Genomic DNA, 12,424 nt, shown 5'->3' on the forward strand with positions numbered 1-12,424 from the left:
ATCTGGTTTTTAAGAGGGTCCTCGGTACTGAACGCTCACAAAAGAAAAAAGACAAAAAATGACGAAGAAACAGGCAAACAAACAACACAATTTAGACCGCAATAAGGCTGAAGTGCCCTTATGCAAATAAGCACAGACTCACACAATCATATGACAAAGAGCATGACTTGTACAAGTTTGTGCTGAGCATGCTTCATCACAGAACAGTGTTTACGTTTGTATTGTGAAAGTCTAAAGGCGTGACATCCGTATGCTGACAACTGAAGACGAATCGGATTCAGGAGTAGATCTGGCAATTTGATAAAGCTTAGGAGATCTGATGAAGATAATGTCCAAACGTGTGAGCCGAACCGACACCAAACCCGCACCAAATTATGTCGACCAGCCCAAAGCAATTTTTGCCCGCAAATTCTGAAACAAAGCTATCCAGAAGGGCAGAAAACCACCCAATCTAGTTACAGTGGGGATATCATTTGTCTCTCATCCTCAGTCCGCCAGTAACTAGTACTTCTGTTTGTATGTCTTAAGCTGTGTCCGAATTCCCTCCCTAAGCCCTACCTAATAGAAAAAGAAAAAGTATTTTTGCAGGAATATAGATTTTAAATGCATTTTGGACACCATGCTCAGTACTTTTTTTATTTTAAAACAGCGAACATGACATCATCGATTTCACGAAGTGAAAATCTATTTGATGTGAGCGTTTTACGACAATCATTTGTGAATCCACTGTCATCTGAAGATAAAAACGTTTATGGTTTATTAAAAAAATACATTTTTCTGGCAAAAATTGTTCAGATGTAATGCATAGTGGTCTACATTCGCCTATATAGTGAGCACCAACGCACACTGGTTTTTCGCAGAGACTTCTGGGAAATTTCAAGGGCACTACAAAATGGCGAACGCACTTTATAGTGCACTTTTTAGTGAGTAGTGAAGGAGTTCGGACATAGCGTTAGTGTCTTTGTCACTGCGCAAAATATATCATCTTCACATATTCCACATCCTGAAGGGTTTACCGGGTCAAATCATCTAAAGGCCGTGTCATACAGCCACTACCTACGTTTTATGCATTTTCCATGAACGAAATTGCGGTCCTTCTTGATCCATACGTGATATACACAATTTGTAAGTTTTTCCTGCGTTTGTCATCCGTCAATGTGCACAGATGTGCAGATGTAGGTTTCGGCCGACGCGTCTTTACGTGACTTCGGTTTTAAGCTGTTCCAAATTTTTGGTCTGTTCAGAATTACGCACTTTAAACGTATTTCAGGTAGTTTATACTCAATTGTTATGTAAATCTTACACAATTGTGCGTGATTTTTGCGTTATGCACACGCAGATTTGTGCCTTTTCACGACTGTTCCACGTATGTCAAACGAATTTTTCATGTATTGACCACCAATGTATCACTTTTATAGCGCGTATACGCAGCACACATCACACATTCAAATACATAACTGATGCACACATTTTGGGCCAGAATTGGCTTTTACTTTGATTTACGTGTTCTTTGCTTGATTTATTTGTACTTCTTCTGTGGTTTTAACGTGTTTCATTCGTGATACATCTGTTAAAATTTCATGCTAAACCACAACTTTTCTTCCTTTTTACACATATGATCACGTATGACCTGTTTTCATCCGTGCAATATGTGGAAAATCTTTGTAGTTGCTGTGTGACACAGCATCATAAAATCTGCATCATCAATCTGTCCAATGAACACAAAACAAAAACAAAGAATTGTTCACACAAAAACTCACTTTCCTGATCCAAAACTGATTTGGCAGAAGAAAGCAAAAGAAAAAGAGCTTTAAGATCAGGAGGCTTGAAAAACCAGATAAAAAAAGTTTCAGGTTCTGACTTGAGAGTGAGTGGGATCTATGGCAACAGGCCTGAGAAGATTCTTCAGAAAACAGATGGAAACTAAGCTTTTAAAGGAGCTTTTCACCTTTCAGGATGACTTCTGGAAGTGTTCAGCATACTGAATGATACAAGCTCAGAGAAAAGCAGCACCCACATCACAAATGGAGTTTTTGACTTGTTGCTGCACAAATGCATTCATGAGATTAGATGAGTCTACCATTTACTGTACATCTGTTTTAAGAGCTGTCATATTTGAAAATAAACACCGTTTATGTCCTACTGCGCATCTACACGGAATGTTTTTACACATAATGGAAAAAAAAATGTTTAGAAACTATCAGTTCCAAGAAATGACAACACATTACTGGCACAAAAATAAATTACCTCAAATTTCTCTGTCTTTTGTAATGTGCTCATTTGATTTCAGTGATGTACTTTTTTTTTTTTTAGCTTCTAGTCTCATGTTTTGCATTTATTTGTTAAAACACTTTCTGACTACTTTGGTATATTTTACAAGATTTATAGGATAAAAACATTTCAGAAAATGCTGTTTCTGAGTTTGGTTAAATTAAAGCTCATGTCACTTTGGGCTGCAGCACATGTGTAAGCCGAAAAGCCTAAAATAATACCTTAATCTGAATACCATTCAACTTTTGCAACTCTCCAAGAGCTGTTACCAACTCAGTACATTCTACCTCATGGAAACTAACCAATTATGTCAGAGACTCCATAGGGTTAAAAAACCTCAAATGCTTTTTTATACAATTGTTTTATAGTTGTTCAAATTTGCTGTCATACTTTTTGGGTCACTGACAGTTTAAAGTTGCATCTTGGAAATTAGTGTAATAAAGATTCATCTCATACCCCAGCTGCAGGCTACATATATTCAAGGGTTTGTCTCAGTCAGCCTGCAAATGTATGTGTCCTGACTGCCTTTCTGAATCAGGTTTGTGAGTTTCTGCCGGCCCAATCGAATGAATCTGACCTGAATTTTTTTTTCCTGCAGTGGATTAAATATTGCTCAGAAGGGGCCGGATCAATATTCTCTGCTGATGACCTTATTTAACCTTTTGGGCTTGGACTTTTTGAAGCGGCGTGTGTTGTGAACGAGGGAGAAAAATGAACGGTGAAATCATCAGCAGTTATTTTTAAGACAAACACTAAGCTTTAAACGTGCTTGACCACATCTGTTTTTTTCTAGTAGTGTAATGTTCACAGGGACTTTTTTGTTCACACACCAATGATGAAAACAAAGTCAGCACCTGTGTAAAACAATTCTAATTGTCAAAGTTTTTTTTTGTTCTACCAACACTATTAAATCTACTCCTGGGTTTGTATATGTATGGGATGTCCTGCAAACTATCCTGCAGAGACTAACAATCGCCTTAAACATTTCAAAACTCCCTTAAAGAAAAGTTTTGTAATTTATTGCAGGCTTTTATACTTTAGTAGGACTACCCAAATATTCTTTTCTTTAAGACCCAGTCCTATCATATTTTGAACTATTTTATCAAAAAACCTGTTTTCTAAGACATAGTTTTGTGCAGATCGGCAGTAGTTGATTAGAAATTTGCCTCTGTCTTGGCGCTGAGCAACCCCACCCCTTCCCGTCATCCATAACTGAGAGCTGTTTACGCGCTCATTTGCTAGCTTACAGCCCCTCACACCCCCATCCTAACATACAGTTCTGAGCCAGATGCCAGCTCGGGTGAGGAAAAAAAAGACAAACATGGATCTCTTGGTCTAAAACTGCATACATAGGAATGGAGCGGATCAGGGTGCTTGTGTCCGAGCGTAATTTCTACATCACAAATAAGATCTTTTTTTCTACTGCATTTTTTCATTCGCTCCTGATTTAAAACAATTTGAAAAAGAAATACAATTTGAAGCTTAATTTTCTTCATGTTTGTCCTCCATCATCAGAAAAAAGGCACAACATGTTAAAAACACAGAAAACACAATTTTCCTCGGAGTGGGTCTTAAAGTCTCCCTTAAAGTGTCACAGCACAGTAAAATGTAGCCTTAAGATCAAGATTTTAAAAGTTCAAAAGAGATTTATAAACTACAGGATATGCTGGCAATGACAAAACTCTAAGAAACTGGGCAGAAATGTAGCAAAACAAAGCTAAAGCTAAAAACTTTGTGAATACCTGATGTTTGAGGTTGTGTGGTAATTATTAGCTGTGGTAACATGTGCAAAACATCACTGATTGGATCAAAGATCAGATTAAAATTCAACTGTGTACATGGACCCAGAAAAACGTCATCGGATTATAACACATGTTGACACTCCCCACAATTTAAGTCAGAATAAATACTTTTGATATGCGCAGAACTCTCTAAAATACCGTAGAGGAAGCAATAGGGAGTTCCGTTCCATTCCCGGATTAAGGCCCGTACACACCGGGACGAATATTCGCCAGGCGTTATTCGCCAGCGTTTTTCGCCACGTTTTTTGTGTTCACACCCAGGCGATTTTCGCTGACGATGAGTGGAGTGAACATGCAATTTCATTCCCTGACATTAGATGGCGCTTAATGTAAAACAGAAATACTCCTGTACACAAGGTGGCGCTGCGCAACTTTACGCTTCTGAAAGTCGCTTTTCACTCAGAAGAAGAGAGCAAGTATTTACACGCTTGTCAGAATCAAACAAAGAAAACATGAATATTTCAAGCACCAGTAGCTCCAACTGGTGCTTGGTTCGGGGATATTTTAGAATGTCCGTCATTATTGCTTCGCGGCTGTGTGTAGACGCTACTTGGCGTCTATCTTCTTCGCTGGTATGTGTGCTCAGCAAGGCAGTTTTGTGTTTGAGCGCCCCCAAGTTGTGTTTTACTGTAACTTCAGAAGCTCCAGACACGTGAGCAAAAGCGCCATTCTCATTGGTCGAGTAGATTTCGACGCAACGCGTCGAAAAAAAAAAACGAACCCGAGGCGTTTTTTTTTTTTGACGCTTTAACGCCTGGCGTTTTTTCGCGTCGGTGTGCACACTCTCGTTGGTGCCCTTTGTTTAGTCACGAGGCGTTAAACGTCGGCGAAAATCGCCGGCGAAATTCGTCCCGGTGTGAACAGGCCTTTAGGGTAATACGTGCCAATAACATTTAGCCGTGGATGAACTTAAAAACTCAGAGCGGGCAATGCCGCAATGTGCATCTTTGCTGCACGAAAATATGTAGGAGTAACATCAGCCTTTATTTTGTCTGGACACGCCTGGTATCACAAATTCTGATGATTGTTTACACGGTTTCTCAGGACTGTGTGGTGCTGCATTTCTCCGCCAGCTCACACACGTCCCAAAGCAGCTCCTCTGCTCGGAGACACGGTTCTCCTGAGTCTGGCCGCTCGCTCACGCACAAAGCTACAAGTCTAGCTGCTCTGCTCAGAAACGGTTCGCTCGAGAGGAGCAGCCGGACGATTCTGTACACGGTCCAAAGCCTCCTCTGAAGCGCCACACCGTCTACGCATGACCTAAAACCAGCGCAGTAGTGACTCACAATTGACATAAACTGTTTATACGCACCACGATCGGATCAACAATCAGAATAACCCACCTATTTTTATCGGAAGGAAATTTTGAATGAGTCTGAGCAGGGCAGAGTATTCCGAACGGTGTGTTTACATGACATATTTTTATTCTGGTCAGACGTTTATTCCGATTACTTTTTTCCCTGTAACTGCAGCTAGGGTTGGTCATTTAAGTGTTTTAATAGCCTGCCTTCCCACAGAGCCTGATTTGTGTTCAGGAACTAGTAGGAAAAATCTATTGTTAAGGAAAAGGCATAAAAAATGGTGGCTAGCATTCATTCAGTCCCTCTCACTGCAGCCCCTGCTGCTGGCCCCTGATAAGCCCTCTTTTTTGGGACCTAGAGTGGAAGGACTTTTTAATAAAATTGCTCTCATCTCTGCAGCAGTGGTCTATCGACTTGCCAGTGAAAGAGGACCCCCTTTGTGAACCGGATGAACTGGGAGATTGATGAGGCTTGCCTGAGTGAAATCGTCCCGGCCTCATGTTCTATCCAGCCCGAAGGCTCCAAAGGTCTGTTTAGGGGAGTATAATGTAAAAATGCATGTGAAAATGAAATGCCTCTGCCGGGTTCTTGTAAAAGCACCGTAGCAGCAGCAGTATATGTCATGCTGGGCTGAAACAGCCCATATGTCCTCCACATAATTGGTGACAGACAAAAAAAATGTAATGTTAGTCACTTTCTGTGCATTAGTGGTCTCTGAAAATACAATCCAGAGAAGATAATGATGAAAAGTGGTTTGTCAACTGTGCAACAATAAAAGACCCTTTTATCAAGCTCCACTTTGTGCCTGCAAGAATGACTCATGAAGTAAATGATAAACTGGCTAACAGATGTTTTCTGTGGATGTATGTAGGCTGTGCACAGAAAAAACTGCAGAGATTCCTTTATCTGCAGAGAGTCATGACATTCTGTAATGCAAGAGATATCCTTAGAGAGTTCAGGAGGCAGACGACAAGCTGATAAGATGCTTATCATCTCCATGGCTCTGTGGCCTTAATTCCAATCGCAGAGGCTCCCGCCTTCTGGCTCCTCGTCAGCCAGACAATGAATCACCCTAGACGGGAGCTGCTCTGTTAAATCTACAGAAATGACAAGAACATTTACAGTTAAATCAATACTCTTTAACTATTGGAAATTAGTCAAAAAACTTTGGGTTTCATTTATAGTTAAAGGGTTTACAGGTCTTCTGATCCTTGTCACCTGGATTAAAATAACTTTAGAGCAAAAGTTATGGCAGGAAGCCCATTCCAGTCATGTCATTTTCATTTGATAATGGAAAATCCTTTTTTTTCCTTCTCTGTCCACCTCTGCTTTGTCCATGATGGCTCAACCATTTAACCACTGCAGAGATCCCATACACATCAGGGCTGTGAGTGGCCCTCATCAGTCAGCGGTGTCCTTACCTCTCCCATACTCACCCGCTGCTTCTCAAAATAGAGCTGCAGATCAGGAGGACAGGAGCGTTTTAGTCTGCTCCCAGGAGGTAAGTCATTCCCTTCATCTATCCCTCAAGCGTCTGCAGTCTTCACTTCCTCCATCCCTCCTTTCACCGTCCACCATTCTTCGCTCTCTTTCTAATTTCTCCCAGTTTTTTCCCCCTTGATGGAGCTATCGAGGGAAATCATTGTCCGGTAGCTGTGCTTTGTGCTTCAGGGGGCCGCCATCAGTCAAAATTATACAATAAAACGCCAGAGAAGAAATATATTGACCAGCTATAGAAACAGATTATAGCAATTGGGAGGTTTTTTGGGGACATGTAGGGTATTTTTTGCCATATCCCATTCAGTGGTATAAAGGACAAAAGCTCCAGTGAGACTTTCTGAGGACTAAAACCAAAATATGTTTAACTTCTGCATCATCAGACATGAAAATGACACAACAAAACACAGTAAACATGCTTCTTGATTCTTTGTATACAAGCCAGGGCCCCACGAGGGTGCTGGTCATGCGGGAGGACATCCTGGAACCATCTCAAAACTTACAGAGTTTCAAAAAACAAAGAAAACCGAAAAACATACAAAGAGTAACCTGGTCAAATCAAACATTATTTGACTGAACCGTTTTACTATTACACTGTTTATCAAGCATCTAAGCAGTATTTAAAAATAATTAGATTTAAAGTAAAAATGTATCTTTTAAAAAATCATTTGTATAATTCTAATTTCATATATTATTTGTGGCAGTTTCCTAAGAAAAAAGGAGATCCAGCACTGATCCCTGATCCCATGGGTCTAGTTAAAGATCTTCTTTTGAGTGATTGAAGGACTTCACAGCTGTGTTTCTTTTGGAATTGAGTGGATTTTCAAGCACACCTACTCAGACTGTTCAAGCCAAACTAGTTTCTTTTTCTCAAGCCCTTTGTTTTGTTTGGGCTGGAGACCAAATTCACAGCACCTCAAGGGTGGACCAAATTAGTAAATTCGGTCCATCTTAAGAGGAGATTTAGTTTGCATGCAAGTGAACCCTGGTGCTTTTATTGTAACAAGTGTTAGTGCCATGCAATCCATGCATTTTGAATAAATAAGAAAGATCTTACCCAGCTTGAGTAAAAAAAAAAGGAAAAATAAAAAACAAAAGTTTAGAAATGTCACATGGGAATGCCTGAAATAGTGGCATGGCTCATGGTTAATAGATGATGATGGACGATGTTGCCAGATTGGGCTGTTTTCTGCCCAATTGGGCAATTTTGTAATTCAGACTTTGAGGGCAAAAATTGCTTTGGGTGGGTGGACATAATTTGGGTGGATTTGGATTTGGTTCGACAGTTTTTTAGTTCCTATTGAAATATATTTAAACCAGGGGCATGCGGTTGGGTAGGCAGTGCTTCACCTGCCGCCATGAGATGTATAGCTAACAATACTAAACCAAATATCTGGCCGGAAATCTTTGCTGGAAATGCAATTTGCATGTTTGATTCTAATTTTTACATCATTTCAATCATTTCTATCCTCAAAATTTTCTGCATTTTGCATATTTCCTGTTCAATGACAGCACATGCTGTGAGGTGAGGGAGCACCAAGCTTTGCCTTATAGATGGCACAATCCCATCCAACCCCCCCCCCCCCCCCTTAGATTACTCAGCGTATGCTAATAATGTGACGTTTTATTGCATTGTTTATACGCCTTTGACATTTTTATTACATTTCCTCACTTTCCATTTAATAGCTGATGTATTTCATGTTAGTTAATTATTTGTTTGGTGTTAGGATCTGACGTGGCAGAAAAACAACTGCAGTTTTGGAGATAATATTAAGGAAACAATAATTTCTTTTATGAATACACTAAGTTTTTGAGAGATGTTTTTGTGTTGGTGTTGCAGAAATTTCCTGTTTAAAAACAATTACAAAAACACTTAATACTTTCTGAAGTAATCTCAGGTGATACCTTATTTGATTTAGTTCATAACATTTATTTAATATTTGGAAAATATTACATTTGTAAGAACAGGTTTTTCTTTTAAAAAACCTACTTAAGGAAATTTGCTTATATTTTACCTTCTTTTAATTTAATGAAAGAACAATTTATTCTTTTGTTCATGATAATAGATTATACCAAAACCCTTAGTTTATGATTATTTGAGTTCATTTTCCCTTTCCTTCTTTATTTTTTCTGTTCTTGAAAAAAGTGTGCACACATGAACTGTGGTTTGTTTTTTAGTGGCTGTTAATAAAGTTCATTTGGAGTCCGTTATTTCATTTTTTTCCCCTGACTGACTGGAAAAATGTCAGATGCAAAATCAACAAAACACGTCTAGAAGTTGGACTAAAATGGTAAGTGATAAATAAGAAATGATGAATTGCTGCTAATTCTAGCTAATTAATTTAAATCCTTTTGGGCGTTTTTTTTTTTTTTTAAAGGGATCCGGCATTTTTAGACCACTCTTGGGCTGGAAAATTGTGGCTCTATCTGGCAACACTAAAGAGAATTGTCCTGACTAACAATTCGGATTCTTCAGGTTTTTGGCACCAGCATTTCCCTACAGAGCTCATTTTGAACGGTTGTAACTTCTGATGGACAGTCCTGTGAAAGGTGCAGCGGGTAGGTGAAGGAATCAAATCAAACAATGTGAAGATTCTGCATTCTCCATTCGTGGGACTGAAAACAAAACATCTTCAAGTTTTTGCAATTAGCATCTATATATTTCTGATGGTACAGTGGTATTCTGTGTGCTATCATGCATGTTTGCATAACTCATTACTAAGCAAGCTTTATTTGTTCTTAGGTATTTAATAACTTCAGATGAATCATTCTTTTTTTGTTGTTGTTGCACGGTTACACTTCTAGGTTAGTTCCAAGCTCCCAGGGAGCTGCAGCATACTGGTGATAACGGATGTTTTGGAGGTAGCTGCAGCAACAAGGGACAAACATGAGATTATCCTTTAATGCAATAAAACAATATTAGACCAACTGGGCTTTGCAGTAATTACTCTGCACAGCTCCGGATCACTAGTAATACTATAAATATAAGCCAACACTCGCTGGTCTGTGAGCCACTCTTGCTTTTTCAGACAGAAACAATGAATAGAAAGAGATGAAGAAGGCTTTGTGATGGTCAAATTACAACAGACAATACATCACTATTAGAATCATGTGTATCGGTTCAGAAGAAACAGCATTTATTGTTTGTCTTTTTAATGAGAAAAAAGGGTTTTAAATGGAGACTGTGTTTCAGGTCTCTGCACTCAGCAGTCAGTGAAATGCACCAGCAAAGCACAGTGAGATGGGCCGTCCATTTCACTCAGATCATTGCTTTTCCTATTGATTGCTGGATGCAGGTTCTGCTGGTGTTCAGACAGAGCAGAAGAAATGCATTCAGACCTATAGGAAGGCTTACTTCCTATAGGTCTTACATACTCTGACATGAGGGCCACTCACAGGCCAAAAGCATTTTTTGGCAAAGTTTTTAACAATTATTTTTAGACTTCAGAGTAATGCACAAGCCTGCATTCTCCTGCTTTCTTTCTTTCTCTTTTCCTTTTTTTTCTTTCGGGTTGCACTTTATAAACCATTGACAGCCCTTCTGGAGTGATGACGGGATGTAGAAAAGTCCGTCCTCTGTGGACACTATCGCATACATGTTTGGCTTTGTTGTGCTTTTTGTTCTGTCCGGGGGAAACTTTCTGCTACAATGCCCACACGGTATTGAGTAAGCATCTGGAATGAGTCATAGCCCCTCTAATGGAAATCCATTTAGCTTGGTCTGAAGTATAAGTCCGCTCAGGAGAGCAGAGCGTCACGCTGAACTGACCCTGCAGCTATCTTTCATTGCAGGGACGACAAGCAGGCAGTAGTCGAGGTAAATAAATAAATAAAAGCCGCCCACGAAATCAACAATGAAGGTGGCTGTCATGCAAAGTAGAGGTGTCTGTAATTGACTGCATTTTTATCAGAGCTACTTCTCGGTTTTATTCTAACTGCTGAACAGTCCATGGAGTTTACTGCAGGATCCAGGTTTCCTATGCAGCTGGTGATAAATGCTGAGTCTTGATGTTGAGCGACTGAAAACTGATTGGCCTCCATGGAGGATTGATCTGATTTGAATGAAGGGCCCCGGCAGCAGCAGAATTTGGAGCAAATGCAGATCCATGCATCATTAATCTTTACATATGCATCAAGCAGGAGGAGAATTAGATTTCAGGGCCGGCATTTTATGCATTTGTGATCCAGATTGTGATGCGACTGCAGTCTGGGAGGAAATCTGTGAATACATTTGAAGAGGATCTCTTTAAGCAGACATGAAAGGAGACCTGTGAAGGTCAGTGTCTGAGTTTTATTCCATGAAGCTTCTCTGAAATTCATTCAGGCATGACTGAGCAACAAAGAACTGATTTTTCTTAAAATAGAGTAAAAAAATGGACTAAATATTTTTTTTTTCTCTTAGTTGGCTATAAATACAAAGTTAAATTAAATGTACTATATTTTTTGCACTCTAAGGGCCCAGCGACAGACTGGCCACCTGTTCAGGGTGCATCATGCCTTTGCCTGACAGTAGCCAGGACAGGCTCCAACCCCAATGGATGGATGGACCAGATTATAAGGCATACTGTCAGTCAGGCAGACTTTATTAACTGCCTTCTCAGTAACTCTAGAATTAGTTTGTGACACGGTACATTAGAAGTGTTTGAGCATTCATCAAAGCTGCAGCTCCAAACGTGTTGGTAGCATGAAAAAAGACACAGTCCGACACTGCTACACGTTAGCCACGTTAGACATAAAATAAATAAATGAAAAATAAAAAAGAATCTGTGCTCACATTTTTCTTAAAGTCTCGCTTCAATGAAAATGTTTTTTTTATTTTTAAAATGCTCTTGTAGCCTTTCTCTCATGATGGAGGACATCTAGAAAAAGTAATTAGCTCAAAAAAGGAAATTCTAGGTTTTTCTTTATTCAAGTTATGGTGAAACAGGAGCAGATGAAGAAATGCGGTTTTGAAAAAAGATTGTAGAAGTGACAGAAAATACTATGGGACCCCCCCCCCCCCTTCAAAAATACACTGAGCTCCCTGCTCCACTCAACTGTGATGCATCCACTTGCAGACAAATTCTTCCATGAACTGGCATCTGGCTCAAAACTGTACGACTGGACAGCTCCAATACTGCTCGTCGTTTTTGCTGCACTGGGGTTGTGAGGGGCTGTAAACTAGTGGGTGAGAGAGTGCAAACAGATGGGTGACGGCGAAGGGAAGAGGGGGCGGCCTTGCTCCGCACCAACAGTCCCCCCCCCACCAAACCGATACAGATTGCTATTGAGCTACTGGCGCTCTGCAGAAACCGTGTCCTGGAAAGACAAAACTGTCCCAGCAGCTGTTTGTCACTTTTTGTTCCCTACAAACCACCGAATCCGTTGGACCTCCAAGAATATAATGTTTCAATCTGTGAATCATTTATAACAGTTTGACGACCTTCCTTAGGTTCAAATTTTTAATTATAATATCAACTACCGGTCTATTATTTTTAATTAGCCAGATCCTCAACCGGTCACCTTTAGATCAGCTTCCACTCTTACTCTCAGGAAGAGAGTCGAGCCATTCAT

The sequence above is a fragment of the Oryzias latipes genome, chromosome 3 (assembly GCF_002234675.1).
Source record: "Oryzias latipes chromosome 3, ASM223467v1".
In the NCBI taxonomy this organism is placed as follows: Eukaryota; Metazoa; Chordata; class Actinopteri; order Beloniformes; family Adrianichthyidae; genus Oryzias; species Oryzias latipes.